This window comes from Lycium barbarum, chromosome 8 (genome assembly GCF_019175385.1).
Source record: "Lycium barbarum isolate Lr01 chromosome 8, ASM1917538v2, whole genome shotgun sequence".
NCBI classification, from domain to species: Eukaryota; Viridiplantae; Streptophyta; class Magnoliopsida; order Solanales; family Solanaceae; genus Lycium; species Lycium barbarum.
Window position 1 is genome coordinate 94,717,129 of NC_083344.1, and position 23,192 is coordinate 94,740,320.

The window sequence follows — 23,192 nt, forward strand, 5'->3', positions numbered from 1 at the left end:
CGAGTGACTGATGCCAGCGAATCGACCCCTGTGTATAAGAGAAAATAATTCAAAATCTTTCAATTTAGCGTTAGGTTTAAGTACGAAACACAAGATATCACGTTGTTCGCAGTTTATAGCACATAGAATCATATACTTTGTTTCAACTCCTTGATTGATTCACATTCCAGGGTATTTTGGTCTTTTTATATATTTTGGGAATACTGATTTGCGGTAAATAGTTTGTATGGTTGATTTTCTTCTACCCATCCTATACTAAGGGGGATTTAGGTTTTTATTATAAAAGGATTGAGTCTTAAATAGACTGCCTACATATCCCACCAAAGGGAAATCAGGTCCATCCGTAGTTCAGGCATACACAGAAAGGTTTTTCCTATGCTACCCGAAACTTAATTTTTCTACCCTGACTAGGTCTTATATAGGCTTTCCGCGTATCCCCCATGGGACATCAGGTCAGTGTGGTTCCATTTACATAAAAGGGAAAGGGATACTCTATTTTATTGAAAATGGTAAATGAATACTTATGTTTTTCCACCCAACCATACTAAGCAGGTCTTCATTGTTTTTTCCATCTTCATCTTCTATCCTTGTCTTCCTGCGACAATCCAAACATGGCCTTCATTCACGAGGCGTTCTAGTTTAAGCTTGAAATCCACACACTCTTCAATGTCGTGGCCGGGGCGGCCATGGTGATACACACAAATTCTTTCTTCCGGGGATCTTAGGTGACCCTGGTAGGTTTGTGGCACCGCCCTTATCTTCTTCACACTGCATAGTAGGGAGTGAATCCTGGCATATGACTCCTTAAATTTGGAAAAGTCGTTTCTTCAGAACCTAACCTTTGATATCCTTTCTAGGTGATTTCTTCTTTGGTCATGAGTCAGGAGAGAGTAGGGCCCCACAGTTGGCTAATTCTCCCTTGATCAATCCATTGTATAAGCTTTCTTTCTAATGTTACGCACTCGTTGGCAGTGTGACCTGATTGACCTTGGTGGTAGAGGCATTTACTGTAACCTACAGAAAGAGCGCATGGTGGTAACAGATTCGGGCTTTGTGCGTACACCCCAATGCTCCCAAAGTTTCCAAGAGTTCTTGTTTTGACAATTCTATTGGTGCACCCCAATTGTGTGATCTTGTGCCTTTAAGAACAATTGCGCATGAAACAGGAGGCTCCTCGAGCTGAGAGTCGCGTGGGTCTCCATAAACTTTCAGATTGGGGATAAGTAGCTCGTCTTCTCCATATAGTATGGGGTCAAGCCCTTCTTGTTGGCCGAGTGGGACATAACTCCCCAGTGGTGCTTCAGGCTTCTTCCCCTATTTTACCCGATTAGCAGGGTGTTGCTTTGTTAGTTCCTCAACATAAACTAGGAGAGTTTCTGCTTCTTTCATTTTCTCATTGGCCGCCTTAGTAGTTTGTACAGCTTCTTTCATTCTAGCAGTGGCTAAGGCCATTCTTTCATCCCATTGTCGGTTTTTCTCACTTGCTGCTTCTGTGCCCTCATCGTCACTGACTAGGTTGACATAAGGAGAAGTTGCACTCATGTCTGGAGTCTCCATTTCCTATTAACCAATCAACCTTTAAAAGTGGATCTAAATTTGTTTTGATGGTTATTTTCCTTGGTTTTTTCTTTTGGGTAGTGGCCGGAATGTGGACCAATCAAGAGTTTTGACAATATATATGGTTTTCACACAAAGCGGTTATATCAAGTAAGTACTTAGGCAATATATAATTCACTTTCCTATACCTCGTTGCTCCGAGGCTAGCGTATGAAGCAAAATTGTGCCATATGTAAAACAAATGTATTGTTCCCAAAGATAAAATCCCCAGTGCTTTCCTTAATGATATTTCCCAAGTGGGATTACAAGGCTTTTAAAATGCAATAAACAGAAAAAATCCACTCCACGGACAGAAATCTGCTCTCTATCATCTCGGGCCTTCTTGACCCTTCGAAAGGCAGTCTGGATGGCTACATATGCTGGCATCAATGCCGTCCCGATCCATTAACCCCTCTGATCATCAGGCAATGTCGTCCCCGTATCTATGGCTTCCTTAACAAATGTGTCAAGCCATTCTAAGCTCTTCAATGAAGCCTCTGCTTCATTTGTCAAACTCTCAATTTTCTTTTGATCACATTCTATCTTTGCTTGATGATCCATTTATCTTCCTTCCATTCACCGTTTCATTCTCCTAACTTGGATTGCATTCACGGCTTCCCTATCCTTGGGAAATTTGTACAGATATGGTCCTGGAGCGGCAGTATCAGCTAACTCAGCCCTAAGCCACTCATAGTAATTTTCATCATAGATTGGACTGTTTGGATCCTTATCTAACTTGTCTTCTCTTATTACATTCTTTTAATCTTTCTGAGCATCTTTTATTCCGTCGATGCGACCTTCTTCATAATCTCGTACAAACTCTTCCATATTACCCACATTCGGAATAACTTGTCTCATACCAAACTGTCTAAGAACTCTCAATGGTGCGTAGGGTTTGATTCCCCTAATGCCCATAAGTGGTAAATACGGACGTCTCCGACTCTTAACACAAATAGTCTTGGAGTGAAAATCAGGTACCCTCCACCTGATTTGTTCTTCTCTCAATCTGGAAAAGATATGAGCCCATTCTTTTTTATCCTGAACCCCGCAATGCATAGAAACGACTCGCAAATCATCCTCTCTTAAGGCCGAATCTCGGCGAGTAGGTAAGCTATTCCTATCCAAATGCTTAAGTATCCACCATTAGACTAAGAGGTTGCAACCTTGGAAGTAGTAGTAATGGTCGCGACATTTTCCCAAAAGCTCGGTATATGCCTGATAGGATAATGGGGATGATGTCAAAATATTTGGTAAGCCCATTTGTTGTGACTCCCCTAAGTACAACATAGGCAACAAAGACAACTCGGGTGTCAATAGCTAGGGAGGTATTTTGTGGAAATACCATGGTTCCCAATAGGCAAGTGATAAAGGCTAGTGTTTGATTGGCTTCCCAGGATTGGAGTGATGAAAACTCAAGGATGTGGTCCTCGTACCCCTGTTTGGATGAATACCTCCCATATAATTCTCTGAAGGCTATAGTGGGTCCCTCCGCCCAGTCGGCTTTGTTGACAGCAAACATGTCTTTGATTTCTTTTGGGGTGGGTTTAGGAGGGATAAGGATATTTTGTGCCAATTTATTTTTGGATATGTTATCACTTCCTACACTCTCCAAAACATCTCTAACCTCTTCCAAAGTGGGAGTCATGTCTATTTCCCAGAATCTGAACACCATTCTGTCGTTGTCCCAATAATCGGTAATGATCTCTAGCAAACCCGGATCCTCAATCATATTCATTAATGAAGGCAGATGCCTTACACAACTCTTATTTTTTTTCCTAATCATTAGTCAAATCTTTCCACCACATCACTAAACCTGGTGGTGGACCCACAACTATAGCAAACTGCACATCAGGAGACATCTGCAAAACATAACACTATTAGTTCCCCGCCCCCAGGAACAACAATTTATTTCACACTTGGCACAATAATGCTTCCAGATAGCAAATAGTGGGATGCAGTATCTTCAGGTTTTTACACCATTTGAACACAGTAGGGTGTCTTTCCCGTCCGATTCAGGTAGGTCTGAGATACCCAAACCGGTCTAAGGTCAATATGCGCTATATCAGTAAGGATTTGGCTTCGCTCTACACTAATTATTCTAGAGTGATTTTCAAATGAATGACATAGGTTACCCGAGCGAACAAGCTGGGGGTGGGCTCTCCAAGGCTGTGGGATGACCGCATACCCACTCGACCTTAGAGACCACTAAAGATTATATTAAAGGTTTTTTAGTGAAGGTATGACCGCAGCTCATCCCGCATCGTCATCCTTTGAAAAAATATAAAATAAATGTCAAGAGTGGCGGAGTATGCATGCATGAATGACAGTTATATTTTGCGAAAATTTAAACAATTTATATCACTTAAACAATTTATATCATACAAACACACAAACAATTGGAACCCTTATGGTTAAAACCTTAAAAGTCCCCAGCAGAGTCGCTATCTGTAGCGGGCGTTGGGATTTTAAAGTTTTAAAGACTCGCACATGACTCATAAAAGGAGGGAGGTGTCCCGGGAAAGTACGGTTGTCAATCGTACTGGGAAAGTCAAAAAAAACCCACTAACTATTTAATGCTGCTCTAAAGGATACATTTTAGAGTTGCCACCTAATTTTTAAGAAATTAGAAAAATCGATTCGAAAAGGGTTCATTTAAAACTATTATTTAAAAGAAACTCAATCTACCAAAGTCTGGGTAAGGGTTCTAGTGGTCCCCCGGGGAAGGTGTTAGGCGCCCCGATATTAAGGATCCGCTCAATTGCGGTTTACCTACGGGTTCTAATAGTGTGCCTTATGATTATAAGTTTTTTAGATAAAATTGCTTAAGTTTTTATATTTCCGTAATAGAGGTCAGTCATTTTCATGCAAAAAATACGCTTTTCAAGAAATCAACGTAGTATAGTTTTGCCCAAAATTGGGCGTAGGGTGTCGGACTAGAACACTTAGGCTAATACCCGAAGGCTCTTAGCATAAGTAGGACTCCACATAAGTCCACCAAAAAAAAAAAATTTGAAAAGCGTTTAAGTATAAGGAAATAGTTTTATACGAAATATAGTTTTTATATACTATATAGTTCGTATATAAACCGTGTTATATTTAATAATCCAATCTATTTCTCTACTTAGCCAATTTTAGTCCATTTTTATACGAGTCTTATATAATTTCTAAATGTCACAATATGGTCCAAACAGTATCGTATCAATCCAATACAGTCCAAATCCTCAAGTTTTACTTATATTGATTCCGATCCCAAAACTTTACCAATTCTAGCAGTTTTAGTCCTTTTGTCCCAAATCAGTCCAAGTTTCATAAATTAAATTAAAGTGATGGTTTTGGAAATTTGTTATCGACTCTAATATATATATATATATTACCATAAGGGCTCCAATTTGTAATTCAAATTATACTAAGTGCAAAAATTTAAAAGGTAGAGTTTTTGGGCCGACCAAGCCCAAGTAGGAATATTTATGCAAGTCCAAACGTATGCTCCATGCTTAGTCCATCCATGTTGAAGTTCGACTCGATCTATTGGGGTTGATAGGCCTCGTGGAAACCCATCAACAGATTTTAAGCTTGAGAAAATACAAGAGGTATATATAATTAGTACAAATTCAATAATTTGAAAGCTGAAATACTGAAAATTAACCCCTAATTACTATTACAATGCCAAAAATTTAAATTACAATCATACACATTTGGGCTAAGCCCAACAAATAATTAAAAACTGATCATAAACAGTGGCCAGAACTGGCCCAAATATAAAAAAATCAACTAAGAGACTGCCAAATATGCAGGCCCAATCCCCAGGGCCCAAATCACAAACTCCTCCCAAATAATTCTAAGTGTTCAGTTAAGATATACATGATATACCCCAGGTATACCATCCCTTTAATCTTCCAATTTTTCTAAGCGTTGAGGCAAAATATAAATGGTATACAGGTCTGTATACTCCTCCTCCCCCTCCCCCCCCCCCCCCCATTTTGAAGTATAAAGCTGCAGCAGTGGTATACATAATATACCTCATGGTATACTCTTATTTTTCAAAGTTTTCTAAGTATAAGAACAAGTATATACCCAAGTTTCCATGAATATACTTGAATATGAGGGGCAAAACCTCCCAAAAGGGGCATACCCACTCATATTTCAAGTTAACCCTTCATGAAATGCACATAACAAAAACTCAGACTATCTAAATTTAATCAGACAGGCTATAGAGATGTTAATCTATTCAAGACAAACTCATCTAAGATCCCAGAAGACTCCAAAGAACAAGAAGGCAATGCCAAGCAATCACACACATGCAAGGATGAGGCAGTGTCAAGGAAGTACACAAAGAGATGATGACAACATGCATATTCAAATGCACATACAAATTTTCAAGTTGCTAGCTTTAAGTTTTAAGGTCAAAGAGTGATTTAAACAATCCTCTAATGTTTAGAAAGGCTCAGGTGCAGTTCAGAGACAAACATCAAGTACTTATGTTAGTTAAATCATCTTCCAAAATCTAGGAAGGCCAAGTAATTAGAGGGTGAATTATTTACAGAATTCCTCAGTTAAGCAAGCCAAGTTTTAAGTTGTTTTAAGGTGTTCATGTCATATAAACTTAGGTACAAATTCTGAAAGGTTTCACAGAGTAAGACACACAACTATTTTGATCCTTTAGAATGATAATACAACCTTCAGTATCAAATCAAATTTTGTAGTGGCTAAAAAAAAATGTTTTCAAGAGACTGCTTTGGCATATAGGAAGGGCAACATGGGAAGGGGATGAACATGGGCGTCTCCTGACTGTAATGGTTGGGCTTGGCTCTGCTCGCCGGTTGTGCTGTGGACACACTTGCGCGAATTCGGGTAACGGCTACAAGGGAGAAATCGAAAGGAAACTGTGGCACATAACAAGTAGACAAGCAAGTTTAAAGGTAAGATTCTGAGTTCAGGATGGTCTAAAAAGAGTGATCAGGTTGCAGTTTCAATCAAGACTCCAAGATTCATGTGCAGGTTTAAATTTAGACAAGGTTTACATGATCATGACCTAGATCCAACATGGAATACAAGTAGAAGCTTAGACAGGTTCAAGTTAGTGCAAGTTTTATAATTGTGATTAAGAACAAGCAGGGAATACAAGCAGGTTCAAATAACTTTTGAGCAAGTTCAAGACTCATCTAAGGTTCATAACCAGTCAAGTCTAGCATCATAGAACAAGTTCAAAGTTTTAGGATAGTATTAGGTGTAAACAAGCTCAAGTGATCAAGTTATATTGGCTGTAGATTCAGAGTATACCATACAAACAACAAGGACCATAAGGATTTAGGATTAGCTAGTTTAAAATAAGAACTAGGTGATCAAATAAATAAGTTCTACTTTTCTTTTAGGTATATAAATAGCTAAGTGAGATCACAGAGATAGGACATTAGTCCATTTACCAAGTCAATTTTAGGTTCAAACAAGGTTGAGCAGCAAAGTAGATAGGATCAAATATAAGTGGTTTGCGCAGGCAACTAAGCAAATTGTTGTCAACAATGTGAACTAGCTTATAAGCAGTTTTTATTTCAATCATCTTTCCTTAATGATTTATAGGATGAAAAGAAAACATTATTTTAACCAAATGAGGTCACTTCTAAATCAAAACAGGCTCAGTGAATTCAAACAGGGGTTTCATAGTCATTTTTGGTCATCACTCAACAAGTTGGTATATGGTGAGCAAAACAAGTAGACATGGAGTCAAACTGACATAGTATACTTTAAGAAATGCCACATAGGGTCACCTAGATGGCTTCAAGAATAAGCATCCTTGAAGAGGATCCAAAATGGTTCATGGTACTAGTCCTAAGCCAAGATCATGGTTCTAGAGGAACCAAACAGGTCACAAGTAATCATAAACAGGTGCAAACAAGTCAAAACAAAGAGGGCAAATAATACACAAAGACTCATTCAACACTAAGACTAGGGACAGGTTCTCAGAAATCCCAAAAAAATCTCAAATAACGCAAATAGAAGATCAAACATCAAGATTTCCATACTTAATACAAAGCAGCTTAAGCCAAAACCAGTTATGAACTTTATTTTAAATCATTTTTTAACAGGAGGTCCTTTGAACAAAGTAAACAAACACACTCTGATTTATGTCTGAGCCTCAGATAATCCAAACAACACTCTTTAAACTCAAAGAACTAATGGAACAGTAACTTTAATCACAAATAGATCCTTGGCTTACCATTTTAAGTCTTTTAAGACAACTTATTACACCTAGAGAGTAAGCTACGTGTTTTATCCTATCTTTTGCCAATTTTTATGTTTAAACAAGATTATACAAGCAGAGTATCATCAACATTAATCCATATATACCTTTCCCTTCCATTTCCAACATTCAGACACTAGTATTTTTTAGAGAACCAACATTTAACTAGCAGATTTTCTTGAGAAGAAAGACTTAAGTGGATTCTAGACCTTATAGGACAACAAACTTGAGTAAAAATACACTTTTTATTTGATTTTAAACCATTTAAACCTTAATGTCATTAGAACAGCCTTATAAACATAGTAAAACTAGAGTTTAAAAGGTTAAGAAGCAATAGAAACCTCAGAAAACCTCAACCATTTCAATGAAACAGTAGATTAAGCTATAAAACCAAAAGTATTTCTACATTTTTAACCTTTAGATTCCTAATCCATTTAAAAACTTATCTCAGTTTCACAATCATAACATCATAACCTATAAAACAAACTATATAAGCAAACAATCAACATAGAAAGATCATTCCAAGCAGGTTTAACACAATAGGCACAAAGATAGCATTCTTACAAACTTAAATGAAATAAATAAGGTTAGAATAGCTGATTACCTCTTTTTGGGGAAACCAAAAGATCAAAGGGAGAGATTGAGTCAAGACTTTACACCAAACACTTTGAAAGCAAACAGCCCCTATTTTCTTCAAAAACTTAAGTGTTCTCTTTGTATAAGTGGAGTAGTAGTGTATGTATATAGATGATTTAATGTATATATGGATAGTATTTTCTGTTTTCTGTAGGTATATGATGTATATTATAGTATGATAGTTATAGGATACTATACTTAGAATATTTTTACTAAGATCTTCAATAATCAGAAAAAGTCCTTTAACAATGACACAATATACTACTATTTATAAGGCCAAATTAGGGTTCAAGGGCTGAAAAGGAGACATACACCAATTCTAAACCAATTCCCCCCCCCCCCCCCCCCCCCCCCCCAAAAAAAATCCCTTCAAATAATCCTAAATTCGAAATTTAATAGAAACAAAAAATCAATTCACAAGTTCCCTGCAAATCCCTGGAAATCTGTAGTTCACTGCAAAAACTGACATTTGATATTGCAATTTTCTTGACTTCTACGCCACAAGTGAAAATTCATCAGAGATACCCTTAAGTTTTTTTGATGTTGTTCAGATGTAGCATATCTGATAAAACAGTTTTTGTGATTTTGTTTAGGTTTTTTGCAAATAGAGTGTTCATATCCTACGCCCTACCGCCTACTGCAAAGAATGTTGATATTGGTCGGGGGCGCCTAGATGTATCAAGTTTCATTCTTTAAGAATCTTTATTTAATTCTTCTTTTGTTTCTATCTATTTCTTAGTCTCATTTTTTGTTTGAATTGCAAATCAACTATATTCGTTACCGAATTTTCCCTCCTGAAAAATCTACAAGGTGTTTTCTCACTCCTTCACTTATCTTATATGTTTGTCTTTTGATTTAATTATGTGAAAATATCTTATCAATGGATTATAATGTGGTTTATTCAATAGGTTCATCTTCATTATTTGGACTCTATTATAGTTTATTTAGACATGTGCTTTTGTCAATATTGATTTAATATGGGATTTTTCCACTTTACTGTTTCTATGCTTAAATAAGATGGTGCTAAAGCGCTTATCACTCGTGTAGCCTTAACAAAATAAAAAACTATCTCTAACTTGAATTTGCCACATGTCGAACGTTAATTTAGGCCGCTTAAGTATACCTCATGTTAATTGTTTACTTGAACCTTTTACATACTAGAGATTGTTACCACAATCTTACTTTTACTAAAAATTCTCTTTCCTCTTTGTTTTGCTTTGTATTTATGTGTTGATTGTTGGGAATGCTTTATTGCAGGTCAGAAGCAAGGTATTGTTGCACAAAGTGAACATAATGTATTCTATAAGTATGACATCAATTTGTGCTTTATTTTGTACAAATTGTTATTCTTCAGAGTAATGAATATTGACTTGATTCTCTGTGAATTTTGTTTCCGAAAGAACACTGATATCCTCTACTTCTGCTGATAGAGGTTTGTTCTCTTTATTGATCCAACTTTATGTAGTACGTTTCTGCTTCAAAAAGGGCTAATTGAGTTTTTACTCATGTAATTAACTTATTTATTCATTCAAATTTTCAGTTTGAAACTCATGTAATTAACTTATTTATCTTTTTGTTAATCCTAAGACTGAGATATATCGATGAGAAATCTCATTACTTCACATTATTAGATATGGTATATAAAACAAAAGGGGACTCTAATAGAATTGACTGTTGAGTTGTATAAAAATTCTCAAATACAGTTCTGAAGGAAGGAGATTGTCCTGCAATTGCCTCTGTTTGCTTTTCAATTGGCTTTTCTAAAATAATGCACAATCCTATCCTATCTGAGTTCGATTTTACCCCTTGCACTTCGGACAGCCGTCCGTAGCATCATAAGGAGGACCCCACTTTCGAGGTACAAAAAGAGTACGGTACATAGGAGGTTGGTCTTTCTCAATGTGGTTATATAGCACGAAAAACCTAATCATGGATAATTAAGGTTTATCAATTAGTTGATAAATTGAATTTGCAGCCGCTGTGCCTTTAGGTGAATTGGTCTTCTTCCACATTATTCTCATCTGTAAGGTATGATCGTTTCATATTCTCATTTCAGTTGTTTATATGCATGCTTCATTTGAGCTTTTTACTTATTTTTTTCAATCACGTAAATTGAATAATTGCTAATCTTCTTCATTTCTGTATTCTTTAGTTTGTGCACAAAAAGATAGTACTTTAAGTAATTTATAGATTGGCAAGCAAACCAAAAATCTATGAGTTGTTCCTGTTCTTTTGTGAGATTGAACACATTGAGATTCGGAAATGTCAATAACTGAACCTTTTTTGTTTTTTTCCCCCTCCCATTTTAGGAGGATTTATAGTGTTTCCACACTTCCCCTCCAGTGTGACTCGAACCCAGGACCTACCGGTCGTGGGTGGAGGTGCTTAACCACTGAGCCATCCCTCACTTGTCAACTGAACCTTTTAAGACTACTTCATGAGAATTATATTTGAGTTTTATTTTTGCGTTTTGAATGAATTTTGGTATAAAGCAGCAAGAATTTTGACCCTTCCCTTGGATATTCTTCAAGCTTTTCTTTCACTGTTTTTCTCTTTTTTTCTCACATCTCGCTTATGGTATGAATCATGATGAGAAATAGGCTGCTAGAGTTTTGCACAGGGCACAAAATTGCAAGAGCTTTGCTTAAACCACGAGGGATTTCTGGACAAATGGCTAGGAGTAATGCTCCAACTTAAATAAGGTAGATGCCTTTGTAATGCTCCAGAACTTTTAATTTGGCTATTTTTTTTATCCTGAATAATGTTTCTTATGTGATTGTGCGGGTGTGACTGAAGTTATGAAGTGATAAGAATTAGGAGTTAAGGTATGTGTTATGTTGATAAGAGTACCCTATCTCTCTTTCATTCATGATAACATAATTGAACAGACAGAGAAGCTAATGACCTCTAGATGTATTCATTTACTAACGATAACTTCAAAAGTTTTCCTTATGTAATTGTGGTGTAAATTAATTTTCAATTCTTATATTTGTGTACAAGTTGACTTATAGATGGTGAGGCATCAAAGACTTCTTATTCTACTACATTCCTAATGCATGTGGTTATGGTGATTTTTGGAATATATGATATAATTCGGATGGGGACAAAAGGGGTTGAAAGTTTTGCATCTCAATATTTCTTTATATCATATAATTCTTTTTTGTATAAAGATTTTGCAATGAGAAATAGATAGAGCATGTAGCCAACCTGTCCAAGAGCAGTTGTTATGTTGTCAGTGTTGATGATTGCATAATGAAATTTCCTGAGATATTGGAATGCAAAGTTGATTGGTTCCCAACCTTTTATTTGAGGCTCACCCTTAGTGAGAAGTTGAAAGATCAAAGTATATGGCAAAACACCATTGACAAGTAAGAGAAGAAATTAACTTGTGAAAGAAATACTACTAATATTTAACAGTTAGGTTGATATTGATTAATTGTTTCTTCGATGGCATCCCAACATATTTAATGTCTCTCATACCCCCCACCTCTATCGGTGCAGGAAAAAAAAAAAGATTAACAAGTAGAGAAGTGACTTCTTATGGAAAAGTAACTCTATGAAAAAGAAATTATATCTAATGAACTGGAAAAAGGTGAGGACCTGCAAGACAAGAGGTAGACTGGGGGCGAAAACCTTAAACTCCATAATAAGAGCATACTCTGTAAGTGGCTATGGTAATTGAATGGTAATAAAAGTGAGCTTTGAGAAAAAGTCATTGTGACCGAGTACGAAAAGGAGAATCATTGGACATCTGATCATATACTTATGCATAATTAGACAGATATATGAACATAACTCTCGAAGTAGTAAATCTGAAATTTACTCCCGAAGTAGTAAGACTCTGAAATTTACTCCCGAAGTAGTAAGACTCTGAAATTTACTCCCGAAATAGTAGAACTCTTAAATTTACTTTTGAATTAGTAGAACTTCGAAGATTACTCCTAAAGTAGTAGAACTTTGAATTTACTCTCGAAATGATAAACCTCTTAACTTTAATCCCGAAATAGTAGAATTCTAAAATTTACTCTCAAAGTGGTAAATCTTTGAAATTACTCTTGAGGTAGTAGAACTATGAGACTCATATAAAATTAAGTTTCCAAAATAAAATGGATGAAAACTTGAAAGCTAATATATTTGAATTTAAATACAAACATTTTTACAAGGATTTAACTTTTCACTATATTTAATAGTCGAATATAAAAAAAGATCAGGAGTAGGCTTAATGAGATTAGTCATCACCGCGCGAAGCGTGGGTAAATTACCTAGTTAAAAAGAAGTAAATATATGTTACATACTCCTTAATTATAATAAGAAACTATCAATCTAAACAATTAGTTTTTGTGTGTATATAAAGTGCAAATATGATAAATTCATTAATATTTTGATAACCGTGCGAAGCACGGATAGTTTAACTAGTTAATATTAAAATGCGGGTTTATTTTAGAGGTTAAATGGATAAGACAAAAGAGCGACATATCATCGTGGTAAGAGCTTAACTTCAACACATAATACACTTTTACACTACAGTCGCTTAACAAGTACAGGGTATCCTGCAAAGTAAAGGGCACTAATCTACAACTGTAAATTAAAATTAAAAACACAAAATAAAGCGACTAGTGTACTTCTATAAGTTAAATATATTTATATTACATTAATATTTTGCACTGTCAACGGTTAAATTCTTGTGGTTTATATTAATGAATGGCCATAAAAGGTTGAGAATTAAGTGCAACTCTGCAAGTACACATCGTGGACTGTTGAGTGAGGAACAAGAGGAAATGTATTTTGTGAATTCGATGTTGGAAACAGACAGATAAACAATGGTTTAAAAATTACTCCTATTGTTAGAGGCTCAATGAATGTGTGTACGGGGATAACACGATTTCTACCTATTCTAAAATTAAAATTTCACAAATTTTGTATTTTATCTTATTTCAATATTATGCTCACTTGCTTAAAAGATAGATGCTATTTAGCCATTTTTGGGAAGGACGGCAATCTCACTACAAGAAAGTATAGAAATCGCAACAAATTTTTTTATATTTGGCAATAACTTAGTTTTATTGTTGGCAAATGATTTTTTTGTTGCCAAAGAATTTAATTTTGTTGCCATAATATTGATTATTGTTGCAAAAAGTACTTTTGACAACAAAAAAAAAGTTGTTGCACGTGTTGCAATAACAACCATTGGGAAAATTTCATGCAGCAAATAATTTTTTTTGTTGCTAAAATTACTTTTTGCAACAATAATCAATCTATGGCAATATTTTTTTTTTTATTGCGAAATATATTTTTTCTTGTAGTGTCTGAATCAGCTCACAGAAAGAATATCCAGTTAGGAATATTGCAGCTCAATTTCTTTAATATTTAAATACACTTTTCTATATATTGAAGTCTAATCTATACTTAATTCACTTGCCCTCTATTAATAGTTTTTACATAATTGACAGATATAACCCAAAAAAGGGCAAATTACTTACTTCGAAAAATATTACTCCCTCCGTCCCATTTTAAGTGTTTTACCTGCCTCTTTATTCTGTTCTATAAAAGTCTCTCTATTTCTTAAATTTTGTATGTAGTTAAATTAAGACGCTTAAGATGGAGGAAATATAAGAAGATCTTAAATCTTTTCTTTAACGAAAAGGTAAAAGGAAAGATAATCTAGGTAGTGCTGGAGTTAAAAAGAGCAAGACTTTGCATGATTTGAGGAAAAAACAAAACTTAGAAAATAGGGAAGAAAATACTCATATAAAAAAAAAAAAAAAAAAAAAAAAAAAAAGAAAAAAAAAAAGGAAAAGGCCATATCATGTTATGGTTGTGATTACACTATTTCTTAATTAAGAAATTATAAAGATTGCATGTATTTATGGAAAATTTATTTCTGTACTCTGCACACGTGCACTAGCACAATTCTCTCTCCCCAAGACACGAAGAGTCATCATATAAGACTAGAATTTTAACCAAGAAAAGTAAAACGTATTTCATTTTATAATAATCTCTCTGACAAATACTAATTCTTGTTCAACTGGAAATTCCTCTTTTATTCTTGTTCTGTTCTTTAACTTACATGTGATTTTGTGAAAAAATGGGTGACGAGCATTTGTCCATTGTCACTTCTGATAGAGCTGTTGAACAGGTTTCTACTTTTTCTCTTTACTCATATGAGTTTTTGTCCCCTCAGTTTTGGATTCTACACTCTTTCTTACTTCCATTTCTGCAATTCTGGCACTTAACTATTTTTCCACTGAAAAATATTTAGTGGTTATTTTGATTGAATCAGCGAGAAAAGAAAGGAGAAAAGAAAGAATAATAGTATTTTCACACGAACAAATTACGAAGTTCCCGTCATTTTAATAGGAACATGTTTTTCACCGTGTGTTTTTCAGTGAACTGGTATGGTGATAATGAGGTGAGAAAATTATATTTTATAACATAATTTTCTCATGGAATGTCGGTGGGAAAAATCTGTGTGTCTAGTGGTGTGGATGGTTTGTTATGTTGTTGTGTGTGTGTGTGTGTTTTTTTTTTTGGTTGTTGCTGTTTCATGGCTTGAGGAATGGAAGAAAAACGCTGATACCTTTTTCATTGGACCACATGTCCACATGGGAAAATGTAAACTAAGCAGGAAAAAAGAAAAACTCATAGCCCACTTGTAATAGCTAATGTGTTTGTGGATTTTTTTTTTTAAATTTATACTACTTTTTTCTTGGAATCGATTCTTCAATTTGTACTATTACCTGTTGCTTCATTTACTTTGTGTAGCTTGCTATTTTGCTGTCGCTATTCTCCTATCAATCTTGCTTTGATTTCACTTCTTTTGAGCGGAGGGTCTATTGAAAATAACTTTTCTACCCAACAAAGGTAAAGGTAGGGTAAGGTCTTCGTACATCCTACCCTCCTCAGACCCACTTGTGGATTACGCTGGGTATGTTGTTGTGTTGTTGTTGTTGTTGTTGTTTTTTCTTGGAACTTTTTCTATTGCATTGGGCGATAAGGGAAGGGGAAGGGAAAAAGGGGCAGTGAGAACTGACACAAGACTTACACTAGTACCATTAGACAATAAGCCTTGGTGGTTTAATTTTGTATTGCTTTGTTTTCTGGTTTGTTATTTGTTTATTTATTTATTTTTGTGTGTATCTAACACGCCCGTTTCATCCTCAATCTCTTTCAGAAAGTATGCTTATTTTCAAATTTGAGATTAGCAATACATACATTATGCCTTCTATTGATTACCTTAGACTATTTTGAGCAATCTTACAGCGCACAGATACTGGTTTAGAGGGTTGATTCACCATACTGTAACAAAAAATCCTTTTGGAGAGTTATGGTGAAGGGTTCCAATATTTATGTTCGAATTCTTGTGCCCTTTAAGGAAAAATAACAAACTTCATGTTAAAATTAAAACATCTTGGTTAACAGGATTGCAGTATCCAAATTCAGAAATGTAGTAAAGTTTTTACTTGTAGCTGTATACAGGCCCTTAGTTCCCTTTTCACCTAAAAAAAATATACTTTTTGTGTTCTCTTCGATCTCATTTTTGTTTTTAGAATCTTTTATGGTCCTGGTTGTAACTTGAGAGTCATATCTTTATCTTTTCTATTCCAATATGGTTAGAAATGTTCCTAGCTTAAATTAGCTCAGCTTTTTAGTGTGTTGCTGATTTCTTCATCAGTTTTCCATCTATCTACTTGTTCAAACAGCTAGAAGCTCTCTTAGATTCTAGTGAAGTTTTTGAAAATAATAATTTGCAAAATATACATGTTCTGTACATTAAGAACTTATGTACGTTTTTCTTGTGTCATGTTTTCTGGGGTTGTGCTGCTGTTTTACAAAATTTCCCTCATTTTATGAGATGTAACTTCTCCTTACTCTTCTTTATCTCCATTGTTTAGGAGTCTGAATAACTGTGGAACTTCCTGAAAATGCGAAGTTCATGATAAAGTCAGTTTGGAAATTTTAAACTTATTCAGTTTTCACTCATTATGTGGATTTTGAAGTTAACACATTAATACAATAAGCTCCTTTTCAGAAGAATTTTTTCCAATCATTCTGATCTTTCCTTTTTTGTTTAATTAAAGAAACTATTTCACAAAAGTCTGCTTTTGAAAGGAAACGGTGATAGTGGAAATTCTATACGTGCTTCCTTGATCCTGATTACTGAATAATGTTTAATATGTCCAAAGACAAATGTGTTTTTTTGCTGCTTTTGCTAAGATATCAGCTAAATAATCTTTTGTTTTACTTTGTTGACAGGATGAATTTTTTTTGATTTGGTACTCTGGGGAGAAGGAAAACCAACTGAGCTTAAGCGCAGTCACAGATATCATCCGTGGCCAAAACACTGTAAGTAGTGAAGTTTGTCTTACTTATAAGCTGATGGTTCTAATCGAGATCTATAGTTAACATTATATGATTTCCTTTCGGTTGATAAGAATGTTATATTTTGTTAATAAGGTAAATCAACAGAAACAACTTCAGACAGAGATGGATAGTCAATGCATTTCTCTAATATATGGAAACAGCAACCACACTCTTGATCTGGTAACTTATTCATTAGTCTCAAAATTAACTGAAGGCTACTATACATGGATATATAGTCTTTAGTTCTCTTATTTATCTGACCAGGATTTGTGGCTTTGGTTTCTCCATATCTATAACAGATATGCAAGGACAGAATGCAGGCTGCGACGTGGTTTCTAGGCTTGAGAGCTGTAATATCTCGGAGTCGTCATGGACTGGAAAATATGAAAAGCAAAAGAGGAGTGCAAAGTTGCATCAGTAGTCCAGTAGGTTATATGCGGAGAAAACATAATCTTGGACTTTCAGTTGAGAAAAGCAGAATTTCTCAGGTTCTTGATGCTTCACCTTGTTATTAAGGAACACTTTGCCCGTGCAATCTTCTGCTATTTTGATATTGTCCTGTGATTTTGATTTATTCAGAAACTAATTTGAGATTGTTCTTTAGTAGTACATCAGTGAAATTTTGTGAATAAACTCAATCTTTTCAAGGCCTTGTCAAATATGAATCTACTCCCAAAGGTTATACTTCTCATCCTTGAGCGGACTGGTGGCTATGGCACTGAATTTGTAACAGAGAACTAAGGAGTGAAAAGGATTTATAAATATAAATAAGGAATGAAAAAAAAAATTTAGAAATTTGGAAGGACGAGCACTCTCAATCAATTATATTATCTTGAAGATAAGTGCACAACAATATGATTCTATTACTTCACTCACTTTTCTTTAATAAAATGGCTATAGTACCTAGGTACTTGTAGGTATTCTTCTAACATGTACCTAGTCTAGTACGTATATCTTAATTTAATTCAATTCTTTCCATTTTCCCAATTGCATGAATAAAGTTATACCTGCATCTTATATTAATCTCCTAATTGATAAACTAAGAAAAATTGATGTACTATGGATGAATCTAGTACAATAATCCAACACCCCCTTCAAACTAGATTTGTCATTCCGAAAGTCGTTCTGGAAGACATCAATCTTTAACGGCTCAGTGTAGATATCTATCGGTCTTGGGAGCTCAACTCCTTTTTGAATCATTGACAAAACCTATGAGTTCACCCTTTCTGAGTTCACGATCTAGAAGTTCACCAAAATAGTCTAAGGTACCTGGTCCCTGAACTGTTTTCACAGATAATGCTGGAAAGTAAATAAGGCAAGGTATTTTACGTGAAAAACTCCTTGCTCAAGGGATTAAAAATCACGACCTACCCTAGTAGGATTTCCAACTTCACTAAACTGAGCAATGTTTAGATTACAACCTATTGCAACCTAGGAATTGAACTCTTAATCCCTCTCCTTGACAATAATCCTATTGTAAGAAACTCTTGACTACCTCTAGCCAAGCAAACTAATACACCTTGCCTATCCCTGGACAAGTCTACCACTCAAAGGTTAAGTAGGCAAACAGCCACAAACAACTTCTGAGAATTCAAAACAATACACCTAGACTAACTCTAGCCTAGTATACCACTCAAAAGCTTGTGAAGATAAACTTCTTGCAAGCAGCCCTTGAGAATTCAAAAACCTCCAAACAGCTTCGTAAAAGAGAAGAGTAGGTTTACAATTTATAGAACAAAGGAACAAAGACTCAACAGCCTAAGGACATAAAGCATCTTCAATTCAGGGGTCTGGTCCTTTGGCTTGTTGAGGCTTTGTTCTTGAGAGCACCTTGAGAGGTTGAGAGGAGTGGCGGCTGCACTTGAGAGAAAAATAGCCTTTTTAGATTTTCAAGTGTTAGGTTAAACAATACCAACATGTTGTATGTATAGGGGGCCAAGTGAGGAACATGTGAGAAGCATATGACCATGGATAGAGACCTTTCATCTTTTCATATTGACCTTTAGCTACAGGTTTGACCTCCAGCTTGCCACTGCAGTTCTGCCAGTCAGAACAGTGCGCACAACTTTTCTAGTTGTCGTGTTTCGTACAGTGCCCAGGGACCTGATCAAGGACCTGGTCCTTAACATGTTTGTCAAATCATCAAAACGACAACATAGCATAACTCATCAATTTCCCCCTTTTTGATGATGACAAACTTGTAATTGATGTTCCCCCTGAGAGACAGGTTCCTCTTCATAGAACGCTCAGTTGTACTTGTGAGACCAGGTTCCCCTGCGGAATAGACTCTCATTCTTCATGTTTGAACCTTTCACAGCTCTGCAATATCAATTTGTTTATAACATCAATTTGTTTATGTCCCCATTTTCCCCCTTTTGGCATCAGCGAAAGGAGTTATTAGATTAGCACAAGCCTGAAGAAGTTCAAAGAAATTAACTAAGGCCACTTGGGCTACTCAGAATGATCAGTACCAGAAACAACCAGAACAATATGAAGGAGAAAACATATGCACAAAACAGAGCAGTTGTCATTGAGATTTAGCAGTCAGTTGAAGCATAAATATACAAAATAAAGTTGCCATAGTGCCATAGTCATTGTTACATGCCAAAAAGAGATTTTACAAAAGTAGGACTAGGGTTAAGCAAGAGAGAGAAAATAAAAAGAAACACAAAAGAGGGGTCCAAAAGGATAGAGGGAGACGGATCGTGTGTTTGCAGGTTTGATTGGGTTGAGAGCTTTGAGCATCATGTCTAGCCTGGCATCTGCAGCTCTGTGATTTTCCAATATCTGCTCTTGAAGTTGTCCAACTTTTTGTTGCAAATTTTCATTTTCACCTCTTAACTTAGCAACCTCTGCTGTCTGAGTCTCTCTAGGACCACGTCCTCCAGCCTTCAACTCAGTATTTTCTGCTCTTAACAAGGCATTTTCAACCTTCAGCCTCTCCATTTTAGCTAACATTTTCTCATTTGCTTCAATGAGACTTGAGATAGTAGAGGTGTTTCCTATTCCCCCTTTCTTTTGCAAAATGCCACATTCCTCTAGTGTGCTCAAAGAGAACATCTGTTTCCTTATCCCTTTAGTAGCTTTCCCAGTAGCAACTTTGAAGTGATCAAAAACTTTTGTCAGGAGGAAACCATAAGGTAGACCATGCTTGCCATCTTTTGTATTTACGACTTTCATCATATTCCCAATCATGATGGAGGGTAGACTAACTAATTGTCCTTCATCCAAAACTTCTATCAGGAACAAATCTCTCTTAGATGCAATGCACCTTTTCTCAGCTCTGGGCAGTACCACCTCGTTAACCAACTCAAAGAGAAGCTGATATTGTGGTTTCATTTGCTTCTTGGACAGAGTATCGGTGGTCACTTGCTCTCCAATCTTGACTATGAAATTTTTGAAATCATCTGAGGCTTTGATATTTTTGTCATTTCCCAGCATTTTCATTCCTTCAGTTGGAACACCTAGAATCTCTACCAGTTGAGTTTCATCCAAGTGAAATCGACCTTTCCAACTCTGCAGACCAAGGTATGGTTGTCAGTGTACGGCAGATTTACGAAGAAATCTACTACCTCTTTCTCATAGGCAAGAGCAGGTCCTTTAAATAAATGGTCCCGTTGTTGAGCTTTTAAGATTTACATCAATTCATTCAATCCCTGATGCCCAACTACTTTAGGATCAAGCACTCTTCCAAGTAGCACCTTCTGTCCTTTCAGATTCTTAATTCTCAAAATCTCTTCATTTTTCTTAAGTGCTCCCTGTCGTGAAGGGCCAGGTCCCTTCTTGACTTTCACCTTTCTCCTTTTGAATGGACCTGTTTCCTCAATTTCAATGCCCTGCCTTTTCTTAGGAGATTTAGAGATTTTCTGAGACTTGTGCAATTCAGCAGTATCTTTCTCAATCCGCAACTTCACCTTCTTTTTGGAGCTTTTTCTTTCCGGGGGAGACTCCTCTTCTTCCTTTCTCTGAGTCTCAACTGCATTCACCACTTCTTCTTTGTCTCTTGACCTACTTAATTCAGCCGTTTTCACCAATCTTCTTCTATTCTTTGGACTCTTCTCTTCATCAGTCTGAAGGGTCAACTCAGGTTGTGCTTGAGTTCTGAGTTTGATAGTGGAAGGTTTCTTGCTAGACTCTGAGAAAATTTTCTTTTTGGCAATATGTTTACTCTTGGTAGGATTTCCCTTCCCAGATGGTTTTGAGGCACGAGGTTCTCTTCCTGGGTATCCTTCCAGAGGTACAACAATGGAAGACCCCGTACAAGATCCAAGCAGTCTTCCTCGGGACCAGGTCCCTTATCCACATACTCTGTTTTACCACTGTTCCTCTGTTCCACTTCATTTTCTACCAACTTTTTCTCAATCTCTCCAGGTTTCTCTTGTGCTTCTATACTTACTTTTTCAGATTCCCTTTCAACCACTTCTTTCTCAGCAATATCACTTACGATATTTCGTAAGATGTCATCAAGGTTATCACCAGCATTATCTAAACAGACATTCACATTTTCACTTCTCACTTTAGCAATATCACTATCCTCATTGACCGCAACATCTTCTCCACTTTTATTAGATTTTTTCACTATCTCACTTTCATTTGTTGCATCACCTGACACAGCCCTTCCTATTTCAAACTCGGTATCCAAGATAACATCCCTTACAGACAACTTCACCTCTTTTTCACAACTACCAATCACAGTATCGACCTTTATGGTACTTTCTACTTCTTCTGTACTGGTTAAGGGGTTGGAATTTCCTGATTTTTGAGGTTGTCTTCTAAAGCGCTTTTCTCATTCTCATGCATCACCTCTACTAACCTATAGATTTCAACACCTTTGTCTTGACTTGACACCTCTATCCCATCATCATTATCAAACGTTTCTTCCGTAAGACCAAAGAGTTGGGAGGTAGTAGCAGTTTTAGCACTGATGTCAGAGTCGGGGTTGTCAGAAAAAGAGGGTTTTGTAGATTCAGATATAAAAACTTTTGATTTGTGTTTCTCTTGAGTTTTAGAGGGACCAGGAACAACTGGTTTAGGTGAAAGTACATTGGGTTTTTGGATGGTAGAAATGTGACCTTTTTGAGAGGGGGAGGATGATAGTGGGTCTGTTGGAGTGGGTTCTTTGGGAGGTGAGAGAGGGGTTGATTTCTGTTCTAACAGAAAATGAGGACTCAAGGTTAGACATGGTCTATTTTGAGCGAAGAGATGGAGAGGAGAGTAGGAATTGATGGAGTGTAAGGGTTTGTGGGATTATGTGAGAGAAAGGAAAGAAGAGTGTAAAATGGCTTATATGGGAGGAAGGAACCAATTTCTATTGGTTTGATCAAAAAGGCTTTTACAACCGGGTCGGTTCAGAGAAAAGAGACGTTTGGCTTAAAAAGAAGCGAGAATTAATGATGACATGGCACTTAGGCAAAATTAAAAAGTATGTAAATGCTTGAAAGGACTACTAACCTGAGTCATAGGGACCTGATTCCTTGACCTTTATGAAGACAGCTTACACAAAAACTCTGAAAAGTGTAATGTCTCCAATGTTAGGTTGTCCTCTTTTCTCAACATAGCCATTCATAGAGGAGCCATGAGATGATTTTGAACACCCACAACTTCAACTGACTCAATCTATGTAGCTCAAGCATTGTTTCAAGTGTTTAGATGACATCGCTAATTGCATATTCAACTCCACTCCATGAGTGCTCTTTAAATTCATAAAGAACTTAGTTCAAAGGACTTCAGCATATCCAACAAGCTTGTGTTGTCTCCTGACAAGAAGTGGTTTCTATCCTTTGGATACAACAAAAATTTGCTTGACACTTCAAGGATTTTAACATCGTCCCTCCTAAACCTTTGTGCAAATGCTTGATTGCATTGAAGTAGGGTGCCTTTTGATGGTTTACAAGTTTGCAAACACAGAAGACGATTTTCCTTATTTATCATCCCTTGTTCAGAACTTTTGTCCATGAGCTGGACATCCCTCTCTTCTCTCTTCTCAAGTCATCTTTAAGAGGAAGTTTTGATGTTCAACATGCTTGCCTCGAGAAGTGAGCAACCTTATCAAGCTGAAGTGATAGCTTAGGAACCTTAGGTCCTATATCCTTATTTGGTGTACCTACTTGAGCCGGATGAAAGGAAACTTTCACGTCCGATTTTGAAGGGGGGGGGGGAGGGAGATCCTATAGACTCCTCTCCCAATTTTTCTTTTGCTAGGCCCATAACTAAAAAACCCACTTTCTTACGATTACGAGGTTTGTTCGAATATGAAATCCAATCTTGGAAACACAGCATCCCGCTTTTTTTTACTACCCAGGGTTTCGATACATTTCGCAATCGAGAAATCTCTACTGGCGCAGGTGCTATCCGAGAACAG

At 36.2% G+C, this 23,192-nt stretch overlaps 1 pseudogene; it reads left to right on the forward strand.

The window, feature by feature from the left end:
- The first annotated feature begins 13,980 nt into the window (after nt 1-13,980).
- LOC132606332 (PH, RCC1 and FYVE domains-containing protein 1-like) overlaps nt 13,981-23,192 on the forward strand; it is an 18,110-nt pseudogene continuing 8,898 nt past the window's right edge.